Source organism: Vigna unguiculata, unplaced genomic scaffold (genome assembly GCF_004118075.2).
Source record: "Vigna unguiculata cultivar IT97K-499-35 unplaced genomic scaffold, ASM411807v1 contig_25, whole genome shotgun sequence".
Lineage (NCBI taxonomy): Eukaryota > Viridiplantae > Streptophyta > Magnoliopsida > Fabales > Fabaceae > Vigna > Vigna unguiculata.
In genome coordinates, this window is record NW_021010952.1 from 63,783 (window position 1) to 91,514 (window position 27,732).

Genomic DNA, 27,732 nt, shown 5'->3' on the forward strand with positions numbered 1-27,732 from the left:
TCCTTCTTTTTACCTACTTTTCTTCGCCTTCTTTTTTTCTTTGTTAACCTTTCTTTGTCTACTTACAAGCGTTTCGCTGCACATATTGGAGAATTGTTCTTTGTTATGGCCATAATCTCTTGAATTGCCTAAGAAACCAAGGAGAATTTGAGTGGTAAAAGGCAAGAGTGTTTTATTTTTAGTAAAAGCCAATCTGTGAGTGCAAACACTTGAGTGGGTGAGAAAATTTTCAAACACCATATATATATATTTTGTTCTTGTTACCTTGATCTGTTAGTTAATCATGGCAGAAAGGAATGATATTCAGATGCAAATTGCTGCATTATCTCAACATTTGGAGAGGTTGATGAAGCAACAACAAGATGAGTTTCATGATAGGTTGGACCAACTAGAGAATAGAACCCCACCAAGAGGAGGAGGAGGAGGGCCACAAAGGAATGAAGGGAGAATAGAAGGAGTAAGGTTGAATGTGCCACCTTTCAAGGGGAGGAATGATCCTGAAGCTTACTTGGAGTGGGAGCTCAAAATTGAGCATGTATTTTCTTGCAATAATTATAGTGAGGAGCAAAAGGTAAGGCTTGCAGCAACTGAATTTTTTGATTATGCTTTAATTTGGTGGAACAAGTTGCAAAGATAGAGGATTAGAGATGAGGAGCCTTTGGTGGACACTTGGGGTGAGATGAAAAGGGTCATGAGGAAGCGGTATGTACCTTGTAGCTTTCATAGGGACTTAAAATTGAAACTACAAAGACTTTCTCAAGGAAGCAAGGGAGTGGATGAGTATTATAAGGAGATGGAGATTCTTATCATCCAAGACAAAATTGAAGAAGATCCTGAGGTAACTATGGCACGTTTCCTTAATGGATTAAATCATGATATTAGAGATGTTGTTGAGTTGCAGGAGTTTGTGGAGATGGAGGATCTATTGCATAAAGCCATACAGGTAGAACAACAAATTAAAAGAAAAAGTACAACAAGAAAGAGTTCTACCAATTTCAATTCTTCAAACTGGAAAGATAGAGTAAAGAAAGAAGGTGTTGCCTCCTCTAGCAATTCAGTGCTTTCTAATGAAGGAAAAATTGTTCAAAAGAAACCTTAACATCCACCAAAGAGGACTAGAGAAGTGAAATGTTTTAAATGTTTGGGCATGGGACATTATGCCTATGAGTGTCCTACAAAGAAGACCGTTCTTCTTAAGGATAATGGGGAGTACACAAGCGATTCTGATGATGATGGAGAGGTAAAAGAGAGTGATGGCGAGTTGAAACCTAATGTAGGAGAGTTATACATGATTAGAAGGATGCTGGGAAGTCAAGTCAAGGCCGAGGATGCATCTCAAAGGGAGAATATTTTTCATACAAGATGTTCAGTTAATGGTAATGTATGTTTGGTAATCATTGATGGAGGAAGTTGTACCAATGTGGTGAGTTCAAGATTAGTGTCAAAAATGAACATGGACACTAAACCACATCCTAGGCCATACAAACTTCAATGGCTTAGTGAAGGAGAAGAAGTCCAAGTGAAACAGCAAGCTGAAGTTCTCCATTGGAATATGAAGATAGATCTTATGTGATGTGGTTCCCATGGAGGCTAGCCATATTCTTTTGGGAAGACCGTGTGGCAGTATGACATTAAAGCCATTCATGATGGTTTCACTAACAAATCTCTTTCATGTATCAAGATAAAAAAGTGGTCCTCAAACCCTTGTCTCCTAAAGAGGTGTGTGAGGATCAAATAAAAATGAGAGAAAAGTTAGCAAATGAGAGAAAGAGTGAAACATTTGAAAGGAAAAAGAAAAAGAGTGAAACACTTGACAGGAAAATGAGAGAAAATGAAACATTTGAGGGTAAGCAAGTTTATTTAGCAAGAGAAAGAGAGGTAAGGAGGGTGCTTTGCGCAATACAGCCCCTCTACTTATTGTTTTGTCAAAATCAAATTTCAAATTCTGACCAATTTGGCAAATTTGAATTGCCCTCTAGTATTGAGTCCCTTTTGCAGGATTATAAAGATGTGTTTCCAGCAAGTGTCTCTGATGGTTTGCCACCTTTGAGAGGAATTGAGCATCACATTGATCTCATTCTGGGAGCTGCTTTGCCCAATAGGCCAGCTTATAGGAGCAACCCACAAGAGACCAAAGAGATTGAAAAACAAGTTACTGAACTCATGAGTAAAGGTTGGGTGAGGGATAGCATGAGTCCATGTGTTGTACCTGTGATTTTGGTGCCCAAAAAGGATGGCTCATGGAGGATGTGTTCTGATTGTAGAGCAATAAACAACATCACCATCAAGTATAGGCATCCAATTCCAAGGTTAGATGATCTTCTTGATGAACTTTATGGTGCATGTGTGTTTTCTAAAATTGATCTTAAAAGTGGCTATAATCAGATTAGGATTAGAAAAGGTGATGAATGGAAAACTGCTTTTAAAACTAAATATGGATTGTATGAGTGGTTGGTTATGCCCTTTGGTTTGACAAATGCACCTAGTACTTTTATGCGGTTAATGAACCATGTTTTAAGAGAGTTTATTGGTAAATTTGTTGTGGTGTACTTTGATGATATTCTGATCTATAGCACCAGTCTTGAGTTGCATGTTGAGCATTTGCAATCTGTTTTGGTTGTTCTTAGAAAAGAAAAATTGTATGCCAATTTGGAAAAATGCATCTTTTATTCTGATCATGTGGTGTTTTTGGGTTTTGTTGTGAGTGCTAAAGGTGTACAAGTTGATGCAGAAAAGGTCAAGGCCATCCAAGAATGGCCTACACCTAAGACTGTCAGTAAGGTGAGGGGTTTTCATGGTTTAGCAAGTTTTTACAAGAGATTTGTTAAGGATTTTAGTACCCTGGCTGCACCTCTAAATGAAATTGTTAAAAAGAATGTGGGTTTTAAATGGGGAGAGAAACAAGAGGAGGCCTTTGCTTCCCTCAAGCATAAGCTAACTAATGCACCTATTCTTGCCATGCCTAATTTTGCAAAATCTTTTGAAATTGAGTGTGATGCATCAAATGTGGGTATTGGGGCTGTTTTGTTGCAAGATGGACATCCCATTGCTTATTTTAGTGAAAAGTTAAGTGGGGCTGCCCTTAACTATTCTACTTATGATAAGGAATTGTATGCTTTGGTTAAAGCTTTAAAGACTTGGCAACACTATGTGTTACCCAAAGAATTTGTCATTCACAGTGATCATGAGTCCTTGAAATACTTGAAAGGACAAGGTAAGCTTAATTAGAGACATGCTAAATGGGTAGAGTTTTTGGAGCAATTTCCGTACGTAATCAAGTATAAAAAGGGAAAAGGAAATATAGTGGCTGATGCACTTTCTAGGAGGCATGCATTGCTTTCTATGCTTGAAACTAAATTGTTTGGTCTTGAATCTTTGAAAGACATGTACAAGAATGATGCAAATTTTGCTGAAATATATGCTGCATGTGAAAAGTTTTCTGAAAATGGTTACTATAGGCATAATGGATTCTTGTTTAAATCAAATAAATTGTGTGTGCCTAAGTGTTCCATTAGAGAGTTGCTTGTGACTGAATCACATGAAGGAGGTTTGATGGGTCATTTTGGGGTTCAAAAGACTTTGGAAATTTTGCAAGAGCACTTCTTTTGGCCTCATATGAAACGTGATGTACATAAGTTTTGTGATCACTGCATTGTGTGTAAAAAAGCTAAATCTAAGGTGAAGCCTCATGGATTATATACTCCTTTACCTGTTCCTGAATATCCTTGGACTGATATTTCAATGGACTTTGTTATGGGGCTGCCTAAAACAAAGAATGGAAAGGATTCTGTCTTTGTTGTTGTTGACAGATTTTCTAAAATGGCACACTTCATACCTTGCAAGAAGGTGGATGATGCTTGTCATGTGGCTGACTTGTTTTTCAAGGAAATAGTAAGACTTCATGGACTACCAAGGAGCATTGTGAGTGATAGGGATACAAAATTCCTTAGTCACTTTTGGAGGACCTTGTGGGGTAAGATTGGTACTAAATTGTTATTTTCTACTACTTGTCACCCACAAACTGATGGTCAAACTGAGGTAGTCAATAGAACTTTAGGCACATTACTTAGGACTGTTATAAAGAAAAATCTTAAGTCTTGGGAAGCATGTTTGCCTCATGTTGAGTTTGCTTATAATAGGGCTATCCATAGCACACCTAATTATTCACCTTTTGAGATTGTATATGGATTTAACCCTTTAACTCCTCTTGATTTGCTACCTATGCCTAACATTTCCATGTTTAAGCATAAAGAAGCACAGGCTAAAGCTGACTATGTGAAGAAGTTACATGAGCAAGTAAGGGGTCAAATTGAAAAGAAAAACGAAAGCTATGCAACGCAAGCTAACAAAGGTAGAAAGAAGGTTGTCTTCCAACCTGGAGATTGGGTTTGGGTGCACATGAGAAAGGAAAGGTTTCCAGAACAAAGAAAATCAAAGCTTCAACCAAGGGGAAATGGTCCATTCCAAGTGCTTGAAAGAATAAATGACAATGCTTACAAAATTGATCTGCCTGGTGAGTATAATGTTAGTTCCACATTCAATGTGTCTGACTTATCCCTTTTTGATGTAGAGGGAGAATCTGATTTGAGGACAAATCCTTCTCAAGAGGGAGAGAATGATGGAGGTGTGACAATGAGCAAAGACAAGGATCCACTTGAAGAACTTGGAGGACCTATGACAAGGTCTAGAGCAAAGAAAGCAAAAGAAGCTCTACAACAAGTGTTGTCAATATTATTTGAGTACAAGCCCAAGTTTGAAGGAGAAAAGACAAAAGTTGTAAATTGCATCGTGGCCCAAATGGAAGAGGACTAACGCGCCAGATTAATGCAGTTTCTTTTATTTAAATAAAGGCCCATTTGAAATCTTAAGAACCAGCCTTGGAAGACTAAGAAGACCTTGCTGAATAATTTTGGATGACTTTTTGGCTGCCCCAATTTCAGTTATAATTAGCCATTAGGTAGTGGACAATTATTAGCTTGATTGGTTTATTATTAGCACTAGTGGGATATAATGACAATTAATGGTCTTTTTGTAACCCTAATGGTTAAAGCCTCTATATAAGCTGAACCATTTCTTATCAATGAAATCAAGTTAAGTTTTGTTCAGAAATTCAATTTTCTATCTAATAGTGAGAGTGATTCTCCTAGTTCTTGAGTGATTCAAGAACCCTTGGCTGTATCAAAGGATTTTGCCATCCTTTGTGTGTTGCCTCCTTTGGAAAGAGCGATTCTTTCCTTTCACTTTTAGATTCACCCCTTATTACGTTCTTCTTCACCCAATTTTCAAAAGAATATCTAATTCTGCCCACAAAACATCTCGTGGTCATAACTGGTTCTAACCCTAAAAGAAAAAAAAATCCTTTGAGTGATTCAAGAATCCATGAGTTTAATCCAAAGTCCTTTATCCCTTTGTGTGTTTCAACTCTTAACCTTATCTTCAATTCTTAGAAGTGTGATGTCTATCAATTTCCATTCCATCTTCTTTTATGTTTCCATTTTCTCGTTTTAAATAATTTCTCAAATTTCTTGCTTGTTAGCATTCCAACAATGATAGATCAGTTAAACGAATCGAACCCTGTGGATTCACATCATTTGGTATTCAGAGCCTGGCTATCTAGATTTGGAATAGGAAAGGAAGTTTATTATACAAAGTGTCCGAAGGCCATCCATGTTTAGTTGCATTCGATTACGGAAGCGAAAACAATGTTGTGAGCCAAAGATTCGTGGAGAAACTCCAGTTACCACCAACCTTTCATCTGGATCAAGCATGCATCAAATTCAGTACATGGCAATGTATGAAAGAAGTATTATGTGATATTGCTCCCATGGACTCTTGTCATCTTCTTTTGGGATGGGCATGGCTTCGTTTTAAAACACTCCATCTTGATGAACTTTCCCTTTATCTGAGGCATGAGGGACATCAAAAGATGTAGAAATTTATGACACCAAGACAAGTCAGTAAGGATCAACGTAGGCTGGAGGAGAAAAAGGAAAAGAAAGAATAGAACAAGAACTAATATAAATTGCAGAAGGAAGGGAAAATAAGGAAAAAGAAATGGAACTAGAGAAATTTTATTCGTCAATGTTTTTTCTTCTACAGCTTGTGATGTCATTTTACAGGAACAAAAGGATAAGCTTGTGAATGAAACACACCAACTTCCATGTTTAAAAAGGAAGCTTGTTCATAGTACTTTATTATGCATTTGGTCTGTCGATAAGAAGAAAATTCGTCAAACACAACTCATGGAATTATTTATTGTTACATATCAAGGTGGGGTACTATTGCCAAGAAATATTATCAACGGATTGCAACCGTTGGAAAGTAACAAATATCAAGTTGAATTTGATCCTGGAAGAAGAGAATGAGTTTCAACTTGTGAAAAAATAAAAGTCCTTCACAAGATCATAATAAACTTACATTAAAACTAGTGTCTTAAGATTCGGGACAAATCTTCTCGAAGAAGGAGGGTATGATGTGAATTGTATATGGGTCAAATGGAGGATGACTAATGCGCCGTGTTGATGCAGTTTCTTTTATTTAAATAAGGGCCCAATGCTTTGTAAAATTGACTGACCAAATTGTGTTTGTGCTTAACCAATTAATGGGCTTTAGTTTTGCTTTATCTTCAAGTTGAAATAAGGGTCCATATGCCAACTTAAGAACCAACCTTTGGATGATCAAGAGGACCTTTGCTCAAAGTTTGTGGATGACTTTTGGTAGCCTTAATTGCAGTTACAATCAACCATTAAGTAGCGCATCGTCATTAACTTGAGTGGACCATTAATTAATAGCTTTAAGCGGGATGATATTGAAATTTATGTGTCTTTTGTAATTCTGATCGTTAAAGCTCCTATATAAGTTGAACCATTTTGATCAATGAAGGCAAGCTGAGTTTTATAAAGAAAATAAACGAGTTTTATCTCATCTATCTTAGTAAGAGTGATTCTCCTAAGTTCTTGAGTGATTCAAGAATCCATGAGTTTAATCAAAGGTCCTTTATCCCTTTGTGTGTTTCAACTCTTAGGCTTATCGTCCATTCTTGGAAGTGTGATGTCTATCAATTTCCGTTCCATCTTCTTTTATGTTTCCATTTTCTCGTTTTAAATAATTTCTCAAATTTCTTGCTTGTTAGCATTCCAACAATGATAGATCAGTCAAACGAATCGAACCCTGTGGATTCACATTATTTGGTATTCAGAGCCTGGCTATCTAGATTCGGAATAGGAAAGGAAGTTTATTATACAAAGTGTTTAACCGAAGGTCATCCATGTTTAGTTGCATTCGATTACGGAAGCGAAAACAATGTTGTGAGCCAAAGATTGGTGGAGAAACTCCAGTTACCAGCAACCTTTCATCTGGATCACGCATGGATCAAATTCAGTACATGGCAATGTGTGAAAGAAGTATTATGTGATATTGTTCCCATCTACTCTTGTCATCTTCTTTTGGGATAGGGCATGGCTTCGTTTTAAAACACTCCATCTTGATGAAAGTTCCCTTTATTTGAGGACTGAGGGACATCAAAAGAAGTAGAAATTTATGACACCAAGATAAGTCAGTAAGGATCAACGTAGGTTGAAGGAGAAAACAGAAAAAGAAAGAATAGAAAAAGAAGTAATATAAACTGCGGAAGGAAGGGAAAATAAAGAAAAAGAAATGGAACTAGAGAAGGTTTATTCGTCAATGTTTTTTCTTCTACAGTTTGTGATGGCATTTTACAGGAACGAAAGGATAAGCATGTGAATGAAACACACCAACTTCGATGTTTAAAAAGGAAGCTTGTTCATAGTGCTTTATTATGCATTTGGTCCGTCGATAAGAAGCAAATTCGTCAAACACAATGCATGAAATTATTTATTGTTACATATCAAGGTGGGGTACTGTTGCCAAGAAATGTTATCGACAGATTGCAACCATTGGAAAGTAACAAATATCAAGTTGAATTTGATCTTGGAAGAAGAGAATTAGTTTCAACTTGTGAAAAAATAAAAGTCCTTCACAAGATCATAATAAACTTACATTAAAACTGGTGTCTTAAGATTCGGGACAAATCTTCTCGAAGAAGGAGGGTATGATGTGAATTGCATATGGGTCAAATGGGGGATGAATGATGCGCCGTGTTGATGCAGTTTCTTTTATTTAAATAAGGGTCCAATGCTTTGTAAAATTGGCTAACCAAATTGTGTTTGTGCTTAACCAATTAATGGGCTTTAGTTTTGCTTTATCTTCAAGTTGAAATAAGGGTCCATATGCCAACTTAAGAACCAACCTTTGGAAGATCAAGAGGACCTTTGCTCAAAGCTTGTTGATGAATTTTGGTAGCCTTAAATTCAGTTACAATCAAACATTAAGTAGCGGATCGTCATTAGCTTGAGTGGACCACTAATTAATAGCTTTAAGCGGGATGATATTGAAATTTATGTGTCATTTGTAATTCTGATGGTTAAAGCTCCTATATAAGTTGAACCATTTTCATCAATGAGGGCAAGCTAAGTTTTATTCAGAAAATAAACGAGTTTTATCTCATCTATCTTAGTGAGAGTGATTCTCCTAAGTTCTTGAGTGATTCAAGAATCCATGAGTTTAATCAAAGGTCCTTTATCCCTTTGTGTGCTTCAACTCTTAGGCTTATCTTCCATTCTCGGAAGTGTGATGTCTATCAATTTTCGTTCCATCTTCTTTTATGTTTCCATTTTCTCTTTTTAAATAATTTCTCAAATTTCTTGCTTGTTAGCATTCCAACAATGATAGATCAGTCAAACGAATCGAACCCTATGGATTCACATCATTTGGTATTCTGATGAAGGATTGACCCCAACCAAGGATGAAGGCACATGCTTAAGAAGACTAAGCATGTTTAGAAAGGAAGTTCACTAATCCTTCATTGCTTTCATTTATGTTTGTTATTTTTGATTCCCTAAGTTGACTTAGTTGAATCAACTTTAGTTGACTTGTTGACCTTTGACTAGGTTTGACTTGTTGACTATAGTTGACTTGACTTAAGCCAACATGCTAATCTATGTTTATTTGCTTTGTAGGTTAATTAGGAGTAAGAAAGCAATGCTAGGTGGCGCATGGTGATTGGGGAGCATAAATGATGTGGAGGAGAGAGTAAAGCAAAGGCATAAAGCATAAAGTAAAAGGCATGAAGCAAGTGTACCTATGTACCTTTGGTCTCCTTTGTTTTTAGCACACTTTGACCAGTTTTTGGAGACATATGAGACACATTCTTTGTCTCCTTTTGTGCTAGAACGAAATTAGCCTTGCACACACCATAGTTAGCTCTTTTGTCTCTCATTTTTGTAACCTTATTTGACCTAGTTTCTAGAAGCTAGGGTTAGGTTTTTGTAGAGACATTCTTAGGTATCTTTTATTTGCTTAGAGACCCCTAAACTCTTCTATATAAGGGGTGCTCCTAGACATGTAAAAGGGTTGAACATTTTAAAGTAAAAACACTCTTGTGTCTCAACCATTTGTGAGAGTTTCCTCCCTTGGGAGTGAATACTTTTAAGCCTTATCTTGCATAGCAAGTGGCGGCACACATCCACTCATCTTCAAGGTTGTCATGGCTTCTAGCCTAGCCTTGTAGTGGCGTGCTTCTCACATTTTTACCATTTCTTTCCTTTCCATTTTATGTTTTCTTCTTCCTTTAATTGTTCTTGGTTTTCTATGGTTTATGTGCTTTTCATTTCCTTTTTGTTTTGAATCAATCCATCATCTTCTTCTCTTGAGCTTTGTGAAAGGAACCTTCACATCTAGATAGCTTGCTATCTTAATGTCCAGTGGGGATTTCGCTTAGCTTTCTTAATCAACTCACACCATATTCAATAATCTTTAAAGAGGAACAAGATAATCCTTCATCATTTGGTATCTAGAGCTTTGGTTGTCCTTGAATATGGTGTTTTCATGTTCTAACCTTGTCTTGTGTAGCTATCTTTGAATGGTCCACATAAAAACAATGCTGGCAGAAACTGTTCACGATTTTAAAAGATTAAACTGCACCTGCTCAGTGGTCCAAAAATTACGTTCTTGATGTCCAAAGAAAGCTCTGTGAGTCTAGTTTTTAACAAAAAAAGAACCAATGCATTTGGAGTTCTGTGGAGAGAGTTATGATTGAAATAGTGAACAAAGGTCAGAGCTGCCGAGATCACCGCGAATCAACATTTTTCAGGTTATGTTGGGCAGTTTTGGCTACTATTTTTGTTACTCTTCTTACTCCTAAATGTGGTTGGATAACATGTCTTTGGATGCTTAGTCTTTGAGCCTCAAATCCATGAGTTTAAATGCATGATAGCTACATGTTTATGTCTTTGTGTATGTCATGTTGAGTCTTTAAATGTGTCTAACTTTTGCTTGAGTCATATGTCATATGCTTCTTTGAGTTTTCTTATTCTTGTTTCTAAGTATTTGAGCTATTGCATGAGATCTATGCCTTTTGTTGTAGCATGCTCCTTGAAATTGATTTTGACCTAATTTTTAAGGAACTAAGTGTTCAAGACACCCTAAAATATCCTTCTCATCATCTTAAGTACCTAGTTTTGAAAAGAAAAATTATTTTCATGACCAAAAACAGTTTGGCCGGAGCTAATGTGTTGCTTGGTGAATCCATTTGGCCATTTTTACTAGGTGTTATGCTACCAAATTTTATACTTGGATTTTGGGTGATATTGGCAAATTTGTTCCATGCTTTAACTTGGTTATGATCTTTCTTGGTGTATGCATAATTTGAGGTATAATCTTGGCTTGTTCAAATGATTTCCATAGAGTCTTTAAAAGTGTTTTTCATTGCTTTAGTCTTGTTCAAGTTTTGTCTTTAAAACAAAATTTCCTTAGAAGTTAAACTTTCTTGTTTTTGTGCTTTTCTTGCTTGTCACTAGGTGTTCTTTGTTGTGTCATAGTATTTTTCTTTTCTTGAAACTCTTGGGATGTTGTGGCCGAATCACTTGTCTTGCATTTGAAAGGTTTTGAACAAGTTTTTAAAAGTGTTTGTTTCACTCCTTTGGTGGATTTTGAGTGCTATCCTTGCCTTGTTACTTTGGGAGTGTGATCTAAACACTTGGGTTGCATTTTGGGTTGGATTTGGTCTCGATTTTCATGTTGTCTAACCCCTAATCCATTTATTTTGTCTCGGATTTGAGTGTTTTTGTTGTAGGAATCATGGCAAGTTCATCAAATGCACCTACACCAAACAAAAACAATACCTTGATGAGATTGTTTCGGGATTTGGAGTTGTCTAGGAAGGAGGCCTTTGAGCAATTGAGAAAGGACAAGGAGCAAAGTGACCTAAGAATCCAAGAGCACATTCAAAGGCTTGAAGCTAAGGAGCAAGAAAGAGAGGCTAGGAAAAGAGGGCATTCTAGGCGCAAACCATCACAAGAGAAGCAAACTCCAAAGATTCCTAAGTTCAAAGGAGAAAATGACCCAAACATCTACATTGAGTGGGAACAAAGAGTGGACCAAATTTTTACCATTCATGTAGTTAGTCATCAAAAGCAAGTAGATTTGGTAGTCTTAGAGTTTGAGGATTATGCCATGACTTGGTGGCATCAATTATGTATGGACAATATTAACCAAGAGTCACTCGCGACTTCTTGGAGGGACCTTAAAAATTTGATGCGCGCTAGATTTGTTCCTTCCTACTATAGGAGGGAGACTATTTTGAAGCTCCAAAGGCTTCAACAAGAGTCCATGTGTGTGGATGAATATTACAAGTTAATGGAGTCCATGCTTCTAAAAGTAGGACTCCAATTTGAAAGTGAAGAGGAAAAGGTAGCTAGATTTGTGAGTGGGTTAAGGAGGGACATACAAAATTTAGTAGAGTTATATGAGTACTCCTCTCTTGACAAAGTTTTACATTTGGCCATCAAAGTTGAAACTCAATTGCAAAAGAAAAAAGAGGCCAAGAGGAGTGGTTCATACAATGACTACTATTCTAGTACTTGGAAAGATAAAGAAAGAAAACATGATAAATCACCACTCAAGAGTTCCAAAGACCCACCTCCTAGGACTAATTCGTCTAGGCCTTCTAATGAAACTCCTAATTCTTCTCAAGGTACAAGGACAAGTTCTATAAAATGTTTTAAGTGTTTCGGATATGGGCACATAGCTTCAAATTGTCCCACCAAAAGAACCATGGCCTTAAACCTTAAAAAAGAAGTAGAGAGTAAGTGAACATTCCTCTCCCCCTTCCCCCAAAAGTACTTCTTCCCACACTTCTTCTTCAAGTGAAAGGATTAAACCCCTTGAAGGTGGATTGTTAATGATAAGGCACCAACTAAGACAAGTTTCCAAGGAACTTGACCCTTCTCAAAGACAAAACCTTTTTCATTCAAGGTGTCATATCAAAGACAAACTATGTCCCCTCCTCATAGATAATGGAAGTTGTGTAAATGCGGCTAGCACAAGGGTTGTGGACAAGCTTGGCTTGAAAACTATCCCTCATGCCAAGCCCTACAAGCTATCATGGCTTAAGAAAGAAGACATTAAAGTAACTCAACAAGTCCTCATTAACTTTTCAATTGGAAATTTTAAAGATGAGGTGTTATGTGATGTTGTGCCTATGGAAGAAACTCATATTTTGTTAGGTAGGCCATGGCAATTTGATAGAAAAGTCTTTTATGATGGCCATGCTAACACCTATGCTTTCTCTTTCCAAGGCAAGAAGTTCACACTCCTACCTCTCTCACCCAATCAAGCAAATAATGACCAAAATAAAGTGAAAGATAAGAGAAAAGATGAAAAAGAAAAAGAGCAAGTTACCTCCAAAGTGTTACTTGCCTCTAAAAAAATATTTTCAAAGCAAGATGGACATCACCATTCTTTCTTCTCTTGCAAGGCTCAAAAGGAAGACCCAATGTGCAAGCATGAGAAGAAAAGTGGTCTAGAAAAGAGGGATGGCCTAACCAAAGCTAGGGGTAGTACCCATAGAAAAGATGGAACAAGAGCTCATAAAAGGGAGACGCAAAACCTCCCCCAAATCAAGTCAAGCTCCATCTACAAAGGATTAAAGAATTTGTGGTCAAATTCTCTCCAAGAAGGGGAGGATGATGAAGGATTGACCCCAACCAAGGATGAAGGCACATGCTTAAGAAGACTAAGCATGTTTAGAAAGGAAGTTCACTAATCCTTCATCCCTTTCATTTATGTTTGTTATTTTTGATTCCCTAAGTTGACTTAGTTGAATCAACTTTAGTTGACTTGTTGACCTTTGACTAGGTTTGACTTGTTGACTATAGTTGACTTGACTTAAGCCAACATGCTAATCTATGTTTATTTGCTTTGTAGGTTAATTAGGAGTAAGAAAGCAATGCTAGGTGGCGCATGGTGATTGGGGAGCATAAATGATGTGGAGGAGAGAGTAAAGCAAAGGCATAAAGCATAAAGTAAAAGGCATGAAGCAAGTGTACCTATGTACCTTTGGTCTCCTTTGTTTTTAGCACACTTTGACCACTTTTTGGAGACATATGAGACACATTCTTTGTCTCCTTTTGTGCTAGAACGAAATTAGCTTTGCACACACCATAGTTAGCTCTTTTGTCTCTCATTTTTGTAACCTTATTTGACCTAGTTTCTAGAAGCTAGGGTTAGGTTTTTGTAGAGACATCCTTAGGTATCTTTTATTTGCTTAGAGACCCCTAAACTCTTCTATATAAGGGGTGCTCCTAGACATGTAAAAGGGTTGAACATTTTAAAGTAAAAACACTCTTGTGTCTCAACCATTTGTGAGAGTTTCCTCCCTTGGGAGTGAATACTTTTAAGCCTTATCTTGCATAGCAAGTGGCGGCACACATCCACTCATCTTCAAGGTTGCCATTGGCTTCTAGCCTAGCCTTGTAGTGGCGTGCTTCTCACATTTTTACCATTTCTTTCCTTTCCATTTTATATTTTCTTCTTCCTTTAATTGTTCTTGGTTTTCTATGGTTTATGTGCTTTCCATTTCCTTTTTGTTTTGAATCAATCCATCATCTTCTTCTCTTGAGCTTTGTGAAAGGAACCTTCACATCTAGATAGCTTGCTATCTTAATGTCCAGTGGGGATTTCGCTTAGCTTTCTTAATCAACTCACACCATATTCAATAATCTTTAAAAAGGAATAAGATAATCCTTCATCATATTCAGAGCCTGGCTATCTAGATTTGGAATAGGAATGGAAGTTTATTATACAAAGTGTTTAACCGAAGGCCATCCATGTTTAGTTGCATTCGATTACGGAAGCAAAAACAATGTTGTGAGCCAAAGATTGGTGGAGAAACTCCAATTACCAGCAACCTTTCATCTGGATCAAGCATGGATCAAATTCAGTACATGGCAATGTGTGAAAGAAGTATTATGTGATATTGCTCCCATGGACTCTTGTCATCTTCTTTTGGTATGGGGCATGGTTTCGTTTTAAAACACCCAATCTTGATGAAAGTTCCCTTTATTTGAGGACTGAGGGACATCAAAAGAAGTAGAAATTTATGACACCAAGATAAGTCAGTAAGGATCAACGTAGGTTGAAGGAGAAAACAGAAAAAGAAAGAATAGAAAAAGAAGTAATATAAACTGCAGAAGGAAGGGAAAATAAAGAAAAAGAAATGTAACTAGAGAAAGTTTATTCGTCAATGTTTTTTCTTCTACAGTTTGTGATGGCATTTTACAGGAACGAAAGGATAAGCATGTGAATGAAACACACCAGCTTCCATGTTTAAAAAGGAAGCATGTTCATAGTGCTTTATTATGCATTTGGTCCGTCGACAAGAAGCAAATTCGTCAAACACAATGCATGGAATTATTTATTGTTACATATCAAGGTGGGGTACTGTTGCCAAGAAATGTTATCGACAGATTGCAACCATTGGAAAGTAACAAATATCAAGTTGAATTTGATCTGGAAGAAGAGAATTAGTTTCAACTTGTGAAAAAATAAAAGTCCTTCACAAGATCATAATAAACTTACATTAAAACTGGTGTCTTAAGATTCGGGACAAATCTTCTCGAAGAAGGAGGGTATGATGTGAATTGCATATGGGTCAAATGGTGGATGAATGATGCGCCGTGTTGATGCAGTTTCTTTTATTTAAACAAGGGCCCAATGCTTTGTAAAATTGGCTAACCAAATTGTGTTTGTGCTTAACTAATTAATGGGCTTTAGTTTTGCTTTATCTTCAAGTTGAAATAAGGGTCCATATGCCAACTTAAGAACCAACCTTTGGAAGATCAAGAGGACCTTTGCTCAAAGCTTGTTGATGACTTTTGGTAGCCTTAAATTCAGTTACAATCAAACATTAAGTAGCGGATCGTCATTAGCTTGAGTGGACCATTAATTAATAGCTTTAAGCGGGATGATATTGACATTTATGTGTCATTTGTAATTCTGATGGTTAAAGCTCCTATATAAGTTCAACCATTTTCATCAATGAAGGCAAGCTGTGTTTTATTCAGAAAATAAACGAGTTTTATCTCATCTATCTTAGTGAGAGTGATTCTCCTAAGTTCTTGAGTGATTCAAGAATCCATGAGTTTAATCAAAGGTCCTTTATCCCTTTGTGTGCTTCAACTCTTAGGCTTATCTTCCATTCTCGGAAGTGTGATGTCTATCAATTTCCGTTCCATCTTCTTTTATGTTTCCATTTTCTCGTTTTCAATAATTTCTCAAATTTCTTGCTTGTTAGCATTCCAACAAGATAGATCAGTCAAACGAATCGAACCCTGTGGATTCACATCATTTGGTATTCAGAGCGTGGCTATCTAGATTTGGAATAGGAAAGAAAGTTTATTATACAAAGTGTTTAACCGAAGCCATCCATGTTTAGTTGCATTCGATTACGGAAGCAAAAACAATGTTGTGAGCCAAAGATTGGTGGAGAAACTCCAGTTACCAGCAACCTTTCATCTGGATCAAGCATGGATCAAATTCAGTACATGGCAATGTGTGAAAGAAGTATTATGTGATATTGCTCCCATGGACTCTTGTCATCTTCTTTTGGGATGGGCATGGCTTCGTTTTAAACACTCCTCTTGATGAACGTTCCCTTTATTTGAGGATGAGGGACATCAAAAGAAGTAGAATTTTATGACACCAAGACAAGTCAGTAAGGACAACGTAGGCTGAAGGAGAAAAAGGAAAAGAAACAATAGAAAAGAAGTAATATAAACTGAGAAGGAAGGGAAAATAAAGAAAAAGAAATGGAACTAGAGAAGTTTATTCGTCAATGTTTTTTCTTCTACAGTTTGTGATGTCATTTTACAGGAACAAAAGGATAAGCATGTGATTGAAACACACCAACTTCCATGTTTAAAAAGGAAGCTTGTTCATAGTTCTTTATTATGCATTTGGTCCGTCGATATGAAGCAAATTCGTCAAACACAATGCATGGAATTATTTATTGTTACATATCAAGGTGGGGTACTGTTGCCATGAAATGTTATCGACGGATTGCAACCATTGGAAAGTAACAAATATGAAGTTGAATTTGATTCTGGAAGAAGAGAATTAGTTTCAACTTGTGAAAAAATAAAAGTCCTTCACAAGATCATAATAAACTTACATTAAAACTAGTGTCTTAAGATTCGGGACAAATTTTCTCGAAGAAGGAGGGTATGATGTGAATTGCATATGGGTCAAATGGAGGATGACTAATGCGCCGTGTTGATGCAGTTTCTTTTATTTAAATAAAGGCCCAATGCTTTTTAAATTGGCTACCAAATTGTGTTTGTGCTTAACCCAATTAATGGGCTTTAGTTTTGCTTTATCTTCAAGTTGAAATAAGGGTCCATATGCCAACTTAAAGCCAACCTTTGGAAGATCAAGAGGACCTTTGCTCAAAGTTTGTGGATGACTTTTGGTAGCCTTAAATTCAGTTACAATCAACCATTAAGTAACGATTGTCATTAGCTTGAGTGGATCATTAATTAATAGCTTTAAGCGGGATGATATTGAAATTTATGTGTCTTTTGTAATTCTGATGGTTAAAGCTCCTATATAATTGAACCATTTTCATCAATGAACGCAAGCTGAGTTTTATTCAGAAAATAAACGAGTTTTATCTCATCTATCTTAGTGAGAGTGATTCTCCTAAGTTCTTGAGTGATTCAAGAATCCATGAGTTTAATCAAAGGTCCTTTATCCCTTTGTGTGTTTCAACTCTTAGGCTTATCTTCCATTCTTGGAAGTGTGATGTCTATCAATTTCCGTTCCATCTTCTTTTATGTTTCCATTTTCTCGTTTTAAATAATTTCTCAAATTCTTGCTTGTTAGCATTCCAACAATGATAGATCAGTCAAACGAATCGAACCTTTTGGATTCACATTATTTGGTATTCAGAGCTTGGCTATCTAGTTTTGGAATAGGAAAGGAAGTTTATTATACAAAGTATTTAACCGAAGGCCATCCATGTTTAGTTGCATTCGATTACGGAAGCGAAAACAATGTTGTGAGCCAAAGATTGGTGGAGAAACTCCAGTTACCAGCAACCTTTCATCTGGATCAAGCATGGATCAAATTCAGTACATGGCAATGTGTGAAAGAAGTATTATGTGATATTGCTCCCATGGACTCTTGTCATCTTCTTTTGGGATGGGCATGGCTTCGTTTTAAACACTCCATCTTGATGAACGTTCCCTTTATTTGAGGCATGAGGGACATCAAAAGAAGTAGAAATTTATGACACCAAGACAAGTCAGTAAGGACAACGTAGGCTGAAGGAGAAAAAGGAAAAGAAAGAATAGAACAAGAAGTAATATAAACTGCAGAAGGAAGGGAAAATAAAGAAAAAGAAATAGATGTAGAGAAAGTTTATTCGTCAATGTTTTTTCTTCTACAGTTTGTGATGTCATTTTACAGGAACAAAAGATAAGCATGTGAATGGAACACACCAATTTCCATGTTTAAAAAGGTAGCTTGTTCATAGTGCTTTATTTTGCATTTGGTCCGTCGATATGAAGCAAATTCGTCAAACACAATGCATGGAATTATTTATTGTTACATATCAAGGTGAGGTACTGTTGCCATGAAATGTTATCGATGGATTGCAACCATTGGAAAGTAACAAATATCAAGTTGAATTGATTCTGGAAGAAGAGAATCAGTTTCAACTTGTGAAAAAATAAAAGTCCTTCACGAGATCATAATAAACTTACATTAAAACTAGTGTCTTAAGATTCGGGACAAATCTTCTCGAAGAAGGAGGGTATAATGTGAATTGCATATGGGTCAAATGGAGGATGACTAATGCGCCGTGTTGATACAGTTTGTTTTATTTAAATAAGGCCCAATGCTTTGTAAAATTGGCTGTCCAAATTGTGTTTGTGCTTAACCAATTAATGGGCTTTAGTTTTGCTTTATCTTCAGTTGAAATAAGGGTCTGTATGCCAACTTCAGAACCAACCTTTGGAAGATCAGGAGGACCCTTGCTCAAAGTTTGTGGATGACTTTTGGTAGCCTTAAATTCAGTTACAATCAACCATTAAGTAGCGGATCGTTATTAGCTTGAGTGAATCATTAATTAATCGCTTTAAGCGGGATGATATTGAAATTTATGTGTCTTTTGTAATTCTGATGGTTAAAGCTCCTATATAAGTTGAACCATTTTCATCAATGAAGGCAAGCTGAGTTTTATTCAGAAAATAAACGAGTTTTATCGCATCTATCTTAGTGAGAGTGATTTTCCTAAGTTCTTGAGTGATTCAAGAATCCATGAGTTTAATCAAAGGTCCTTTATCCCTTTGTGTGTTTCAACTCTTAGGCTTATCTTCCATTCTTGTAAGTGTGATGTCTATCAATTTCCGTTCCATCTTCTTTTATGTTTCCATTTTCTCGTTTTAAATAATTTCTCAAATTTCTTGCTTGCTAGCATTCCAACAATAATAGATCAATCAAACGAATCGAACCCTGCGGATTCACATCATTCGGTATTCGAGCCTGGCTATCTAGATTTGGAATAGGAAAGGAAGTTTATTATACAAAGTGTTTCACCGAAGCCCATCCATGTTTACTTGCATTCGATTACCGAAGCGAAAACAATGTTGTGAGCCATAGATTGGTGGAGAAACTCCAGTTACCAGCAACCTTTCATCTGGATTAAGCATGGATCAAATTCAGTACATGACAATGTGTGAAAGAAGTGTTATGTGATATTGCTCCCATGGACTCTTGTCATCTGCTTTTGGGATGGGCATGGCTTCGTTTTAAAACACTCCATCTTGATGAACGTTCCCTTTATTTGAGGCATGAGGGACATCAAAAGAAGTAGAATTTATGACACCAAGACAAGTCAGTACGGATCAACGTAGGCTGAAGGAGAAAACAGAAAAAGAAATAATAGAAAAGAAGTAATATAAACTGCAGAAGGAAGGGAAAATAAAGAAAAAGAAATGGAACTAGAGAAACTTTATTCGTCAATGTTTTTTCTTCTACAGTTTGTGATGTCATTTTACTGGAAGAAAAGGATAAGCATGTGAATGAAACACAACAACGACCATGTTTAAAAAGGAAGCTTGTTCGTAGTGCTTTATTATGCATTTGGTCCGTCGATAAGAAGCAAATTCCTCAAACACAATGCATGGAATTATTTATTGTTACATATCAAGGTGGGGTACTCTTGCCCAGAAATATTATCGACAGATTGCAACCATTGGAAAGTAATAAATATCAAGTTGAATTTGATCCTGGAAGAAGAGAATCAGTTTCAACTTTTGAAAAAATAAAATTCCTTCACGAGATCATAATAAACTTACATTAAAACTAGTGTTTTAAGATTCGGAACAAATCTTCTCGAAGAAGGAGGGTATGATGTGAATTGCATATGGGTCAAATGGAGGATGACTAATGCGCCGTGTTGATGCAGTTTCATTTATTTAAATAAGGGCCCAATGCTTTGTAAAATTGGCTGACCAAAGTGTGTTTGTGCTTAACCAATTAAAGGGCTTTAGTTTTGCTTTATCTTCAGTTGAAATAAGGGTCTGTATGCCAACTTCAAAACCAACCTTTGGAAGATCAGGAGGACCTTTGCTCAAAGTTTGTGGATGACTTTTGGTAGCCTTAAATTCAGTTACAATCAACCATTAAGTAGCGGATCGTTATTAGCTTGAGTGGCTCATTAATTAATCGCTTTAAGCGGGATGATATTGAAATTTATGTGTCTTTTGTAATTCTGATGGTTAAAGCTCCTATATAAGTTGAACCATTTTCATCAATGAAGGCAAGCTGAGTTTTATTCAGAAAATAAACGTGTTTTATCGCATCTATCTTAGTGAGAGTGATTCTCCTAAGTTCTTGACTGATTCAAGAATCAATGAGTTTAATCAAAGGTCCTTTATCCCTTTGTGTGTTTCAACTCTTAGGCTTATCTTCCATTCTTGTAAGTGTGATGTCTATCAATTTCCGTTCCATCTTCTTTTATGTTTCAATTTTCTCGTTTTAAATAATTTCTCAAATTTCTTGCTTGTTAGCATTCCAACAATGATAGATCAGTCAAACGAATCGAACCCTGTGGATTCACATTATTTGGTATTCAGAGTCTGGCTATCTAGATTTGGAATACGAAAGGAAGTTTATTATACAAAGTGTTTCACCGAAGGCCATCCATGTTAAGTCGCATTCGATTAGAGAAGCGAAAACAATGTTGTGAGCCATAGATTGGTGGAGAAACTCCAGATGAAAGGTTGCTGGTAACAGGAGTTTCTCCACCAATCTTTGGCTCACAACATTGTTTTCGCTTCCGTAATCGAATGCCACTAAACATGGATGGCCTTCGGTTAAACACTTTGTATAATAAACTTCCTTTCCTATTCCAAATCTAGATAGCCAGGCTCTGAATACCAAATGATGTGAATCCACAGGGTTTGATTTGTTTGACTGATCTATCATTGTTGGAATGCTAACAAGCAAGAAATTTGAGAAATTATTTAAAACGAGAAAATGGAAACATAAAAGAAGATGGAACGGAAATTGATAGACATCACACTTCCAAGAATGGAAGATAAGGCTAAGAGTTGGGACACACAAAGGGATAAAGGACCTTTGATTAAACTCATGGAGTCTTGAATCACTCAAGAACTTAGGAGAATCACTCTCACTAAGAGAGATGAGATAAAACTCGTTTATTTTCTGAATAAAACTCAGCTTGCCTTCATTGATGAAAATGGTTCAACTTATATAGGAGCTTTAACCATCAGAATTACAAAAGACAAATAAATTTCAATATCATCCCGCTTAAAGCTATTAATAAATGATCCACTCAAGCTAATGACGATGCGCTACTTAATGGTTGGTTGTAACTGCAATTAAGGCTACCAAAAGTCATCCACCTTGATATGTAACAATAAATAATTCCATGCATTGTGTTTGACGAATTTGCTTCTTATCGACGGACCAAATGCATAATAAAGCACTATGAACAAGCTTCCTTTTTAAACAAGGAAGTTGGTGTGTTTCATTCACCTGCTTATCCTTTAGTTCCTGTAAAATGACATCACCAACTGTAGAAGAAAAACATTGACGAATAAACGTTCTGTAGTTCCATTTCTTTTTCTTTATTTTCCCTTCCTTCTGTAGTTTATATTACTTCTTATTCTATTCTTTCTTTTCTTTTTTCTCCTTCAGCCTACGTTAATCCTTAATGACTTGTCTTGGTGTCATAAATTTCTACTTCTTTTGATGTCCCTCATGCCTCAAATAAAGGGAACGTTCATCAAGATGGAGTGTTTAAAACGAAGCCATGCCCATCCCAAAAGAAGATGACAAGAGTCCATGGGAGCAATATCACATAATACTTCTTTTACACATTGCCATGTATTGAATTTGATCCATGCTTGATCCAGATGAAAGGTTGCTGGTAACTGGAGTTTCTCCACCAATCTTTGGCTCACAACATTGTTTTCGCTTCCGTAATCGAATGCAACTAAACATGGATGGCCTTCGGTTAAACACTTTGTATAATAAACTTCCTTTCCTATTCCAAATCTAGATAGCCAGGCTCTGAATACCAAATGATGTGAATCCACAGGGTTTGATTTGTTTGACTGATCTATCGTTGTTGGAATGCTAACAAGCAAGAAATTTGAGAAATTATTTAAAACGAGAAAATGGAAACATAAAAGAAGATGGAACGGAAATTGATAGACATCACACTTCCAAGAATGGAAGATAAGGCTAAGAGTTGGGACACACAAAGGGATAAAGGACCTTTGATTAAACTCATGGAGTCTTGAATCACTCAAGAACTTAGGAGAATCACTCTCACTAAGAGAGATGAGATAAAACTCGTTTATTTTCTGAATAAAACTCAGCTTGCCTTCATTGATGAAAATGGTTCAACTTATATAGGAGCTTTAACCATCAGAATTACAAAAGACACATAAATTTCAATATCATCCCGCTTAAAGCTATTAATTAATGATCCACTCAAGCTAATGACGATGCGCTACTTAATGGTTGATTGTAACTGCAATTAAGGCTACCAAAAGTCATCCACCTTGATATATAACAATAAATAATTCCATGCATTGTGTTTGACGAATTTGCTTCTTATCGACGGACCAAATGCATAATAAAGCACTATGAACAAGCTTCCTTTTTAAACAAGGAAGTTGGTGTGTTTCATTCACCTGCTTATCCTTTAGTTCCTGTAAAATGACATCACCAACTGTAGAAGAAAAACATCGACGAATAAACGTTCTGTAGTTCCATTTCTTTTTCTTTATTTTCCCTTCCTTCTGCAGTTTATATTACTTCTTGTTCTATTCTTTCTTTTCTTTTTTCTCCTTCAGCCTACGTTAATCCTTACTGACTTGTCTTGGTGTCATAAATTTCTACTTCTTTTGATGTCCCTCATGCCTCAAATAAAGGGAAAGTTCATCAAGATGGAGTGTTTTAAAATGAAGCCATGCCCATCCCAAAAAAGATGACAATATTCCATGGGAGCAATATCACATAATACTTCTTTCACACATTGCCATGTACTGAATTTGATCCATGCTTGATCCAGATGAAAGGTTGCTGGTAAGTGGAGTTTCTCCACCAATCTTTGGCTCACAACATTGTCTTTGCTTCCGTAATCGAATACAACTAAACATGGATGGCCTTCGGTTAAACACTTTGTATAATAAACTTCCTTTCCTATTCCAAATCTAGATAGCCAGGCTCTGAATACCAAATAATATGAATCCACAGGATTCGATTCGTTTGAGTGATCTATCATTGTTGGAATGCTAATAAGCAAGAAATTTGAGAAATTATTTAAAACGAGAAAATGTAAACATAAAAGAAGATGGAACGGAAATTGATAGACATCACAGTTCCAAGAATGGAAGATAAGCCTAAGAGTTGAAACACACAAAGGGATAAAAGACCTTTGATTAAACTCATGGATTCTTGAATCACACAAGAACTTAGGAGAATCACTCTCACTAAGATAGATGAGATAAAACTCGTTTATTTTCTGAATAAAACTCAGCTTGCCTTCATTGATGAAAATGGTTTAACTTATATAGGAGCTTTAACCATCAGAATTACAAAAGACACATAAATTTCAATATCATCCCGCTTAAAGCTATTAATTAATGATCAACTCAAGCTAATGACGATGCGCTACTTAATGGTTGATTGTAACTGCAATTAAGGCTACCAAAAGTCATCCACCTTGATATATAACAATAAATAATTCCATGCATTGTGTTTGACGAATTTGCTTCTTATCGACGGACCAAATGCATAATAAAGCACTATGAACAAGCTTCCTTTTTAAACAAGGAAGTTGGTGTGTTTCATTCACCTGCTTATCCTTTAGTTCCTGTAAAATGACATCACCAACTGTAGAAGAAAAACATTGACGAATAAACATTCTGTAGTTCCATTTCTTTTTCTTTATTTTCCCTTCCTTCTGCAGTTTATATTACCTCGTATTCTATTCTTTCTTTTCTTTTTTCTCATTCAGCCAACGTTAATCCTTACTGACTTGTCTTGGTGTCATAAATTTCTACTTCTTTTGATGTCCCTCATGCCTCAAATAAAGGGAACGTTCATCAAGATGGAGTGTTTTAAAATGAAGCCATGCCCATCCCAAAAAAAGATGACAAGAGTCCATGGGAGCAATATCACATAATACTTCTTTCACACATTGCCATGTACTGAATTTGATCCATGCTTGATGCAGATGAAAGGTTGCTGGTAAGTGGAGTTTCTCCACCAATCTTTGGCTCACAACATTGTCTTTGCTTCCGTAATCGAATACAACTAAACATGGATGGCCTTCGGTTAAACACTTTGTATAATAAACTTCCTTTCCTATTCCAAATCTAGATAGCCAGGCTCTGAATACCAAATAATATGAATCCACAGGATTCGATTCGTTTGAGTGATCTATCATTGTTGGAATGCTAATAAGCAAGAAATTTGAGAAATTATTTAAAACGAGAAAATGTAAACATAAAAGAAGATGGAACGGAAATTGATAGACATCACAGTTCCAAGAATGGAAGATAAGCCTAAGAGTTGAAACACACAAAGGGATAAAAGACCTTTGATTAAACTCATGGATTCTTGAATCACTCAAGAACTTAGGAGAATCACTCTCACTAAGATAGATGAGATAAAACTCGTTTATTTTCTGAATAAAACTCAGCTTGCCTTCATTGATGAAAATGGTTCAACTTATATAGGAGCTTTAACCATCAGAATTACAAAAGACACATAAATTTCAATATCATCCCGCTTAAAGCTATTAATTAATGATCAACTCAAGCTAATGACGATGCGCTACTTAATGATCAACTCAAGCTAATGACGAATTTGCTTCTTATCGACGGACCAAATGCATAATAAAGCACTATGAACAAGCTTCCTTTTTAAACAAGGAAGTTGTGTGTTTCATTCACATGCTTATCCTTTAGTTCCTGTAAAATGACATCACCAACTATAGAAGAAAAACATGGACGAATAAACTTTCTCTAGTTCCATTTATTTTTCTTTATTTTCCCTTCCTTCTGCAGTTTATATTACTTCTTGTTCTATTCTTTCTTTTCTTTTTTCTCCTTCAGCCTACGTTAATCCTTACTGACTTGTCTTGGTGTCATAAATTTCTACCTTTGATGTCCCTCATGCCTCAAATAAAGGGAACGTTCATCAAGATGGAGTGTTTTAAAACGAAGCCATGCCCATCTCAAAAGAAGATGACAAGAGTCCATGGGAGCAATATCACATAATACTTCTTTCACACATTGCCATGTATTGAATTTGATCCATGCTTGATCCAGATGAAAGGTTGCTGGTAATTGGAGTTTCTCCACCAATCTTTGGCTCACAACATTGTTTTTGCTTACGTAATCGAATACAACTAAACATGGATAGCCTGCGGTTAAACACTTTGTATAATAAACTTCCTTTCATATTCCAAATCTAGATAGCCAGGCTCTGAATACCAAATAATGTGAATCCACAGGATTCGATTCGTTTGACTGATCTATCGTTGTTGGAATGCTAACAAGCAAGAAATTTGAGAAATTATTTAAAACGAGAAAATGGAAACATAAAAGAAGATGGAACGGAAATTGATAGACATCACACTTCCAAGAATGGAAGATAAGCCTAAGAGTTGAAACACACAAAGGGATAAAGGACCTTTGATTAAACTCATGGATTCTTGAATCACTCAAGAACTTAGGAGAATCACTCTCACTAAGATAGATGAGATAAAACTCGTTTATTTTCTGAATAAAACTCAGCTTGCCTTCATTGATCAAAATGGTTTAACTTATATAGGAGCTTTAACCATCAGAATTACAAAAGACACATAAATTTCAATATCATCCCGCTTAAAGCTATTAATTAATGATCCACTCAAGCTAATGACAATGCGCTACTTAATGGTTGATTGTAACTGCAATTAAGGCTACCAAAAGGCATCCACCTTGATATGTAACAATAAATAATTCCATGCATTGTGTTTGACGAATTTGCTTCTTATCGACGGACCAAATGCATAATAAAGCACTATGAACAAGCTTCCTTTTTAAACAAGGAAGTTGGTGTGTTTCATTCACATGCTTATCCTTTAGTTCCTGTAAAACGACATCACCAACTGTAGAAGAAAAACATTGACGAATAAACTTTCTGTAGTTCCATTTCTTTTTCTTTATTTTCCCTTCCTTCTGCAGTTTATATTACTTCTTGTTCTATTCTTTCTTTTCTTTTTTCTCCTTCAGCCTACGTTAATCCTTACTGACTTGTCTTGGTGTCATAAATTTCTACTTCTTTTGATGTCCCTCATGCCTCAAATAAAGGGAACGTTCATCAAGATGGAGTGTTTTAAAATGAAGCCATGCCCATCCCAAAAAAGATTACAAGAGTCCATGGGAGCAATATCACATAATACTTCTTTCACACATTGCCATGTACTGAATTTGATCCATGCTTGATCCAGATGAAAGGTTGCTGGTAAGTGGAGTTTCTCCACCAATCTTTGGCTCACAACATTGTCTTTGCTTCCGTAATCGAATACAACTAAACATGGATGGCCTTCGGTTAAACACTTTGTATAATAAACTTCCTTTCCTATTCCAAATCTAGATAGCCAGGCTCTGAATACCAAAAAATATGAATCCATAGGATTCGATTCGTTTAAGTGATCTATCATTGTTGGAATGCTAATAAGCAAGAAATTTGAGAAATTATTTAAAACGAGAAAATGTAAACATAAAAGAAGATGGAACGGAAATTGATAGACATCACAGTTCCAAGAATGGAAGATAAGCCTAAGAGTTGAAACACACAAAGGGATAAAAGACCTTTGATTAAACTCATGGATTCTTGAATCACTCAAGAACTTAGGAGAATCACTCTCACTAAGATAGATGAGATAAAACTCGTTTATTTTCTGAATAAAACTCAGCTTGCCTTCATTGATGAAAATGGTTCAACTTATATAGGAGCTTTAACCATCAGCATTACAAAAGACAAATAAATTTCAATATCATCCCGCTTAAAGCTATTAATAAATGATCCACTCAAGCTAATGACGATGCGCTACTTAATGGTTGCTTGTAACTGCAATTAAGGCTACCAAAAGTCATCCACCTTGATATGTAACAATAAATAATTCCATGCATTGTGTTTGACGAATTTGCTTCTTATCGACGGACCAAATGCATAATAAAGCACTATGAACAAGCTTCCTTTTTAAACAAGGAAGTTGGTGTGTTTCATTCACCTGCTTATCCTTTAGTTCCTGTAAAATGACATCACCAACTGTAGAAGAAAAACATTGACGAATAAACGTTCTGTAGTTCCATTTCTTTTTCTTTATTTTCCCTTCCTTCTGCAGTTTATATTACTTCTTATTCTATTCTTTCTTTTCTTTTTTCTCCTTCAGCCAACGTTAATCCTTACTGACTTGTCTTGGTGTCATAAATTTCTACTTCTTTTGATGTCCCTCATGCCTCAAATAAAGGGAACGTTCATCAAGATGGAGTGTTTTAAAACGAAGCCATGCCCATCCCAAAAGAAGATGACAAGAGTCCATGGGAGCAATATCACATAATACTTCTTTTACACATTGCCATGTATTGAATTTGATCCATGCTTGATCCAGATGAAAGGTTGCTGGTAACTGGAGTTTCTCCACCAATCTTTGGCTCACAACATTGTTTTCGCTTCCGTAATCGAATGCAACTAAACATGGATGGCCTTCGGTTAAACACTTTGTATAATAAATTTCCTTTCCTTTTCCAAATCTAGATAGCCAGGCTCTGAATACCA

At 36.1% G+C, this 27,732-nt stretch overlaps 1 pseudogene; it reads left to right on the forward strand.

The window, feature by feature from the left end:
• The first annotated feature begins 283 nt into the window (after positions 1-283).
• On the forward strand, positions 284-4,624 carry LOC114171413 (annotated as a pseudogene).
• Positions 4,625-27,732: the final 23,108 nt, after the last annotated feature.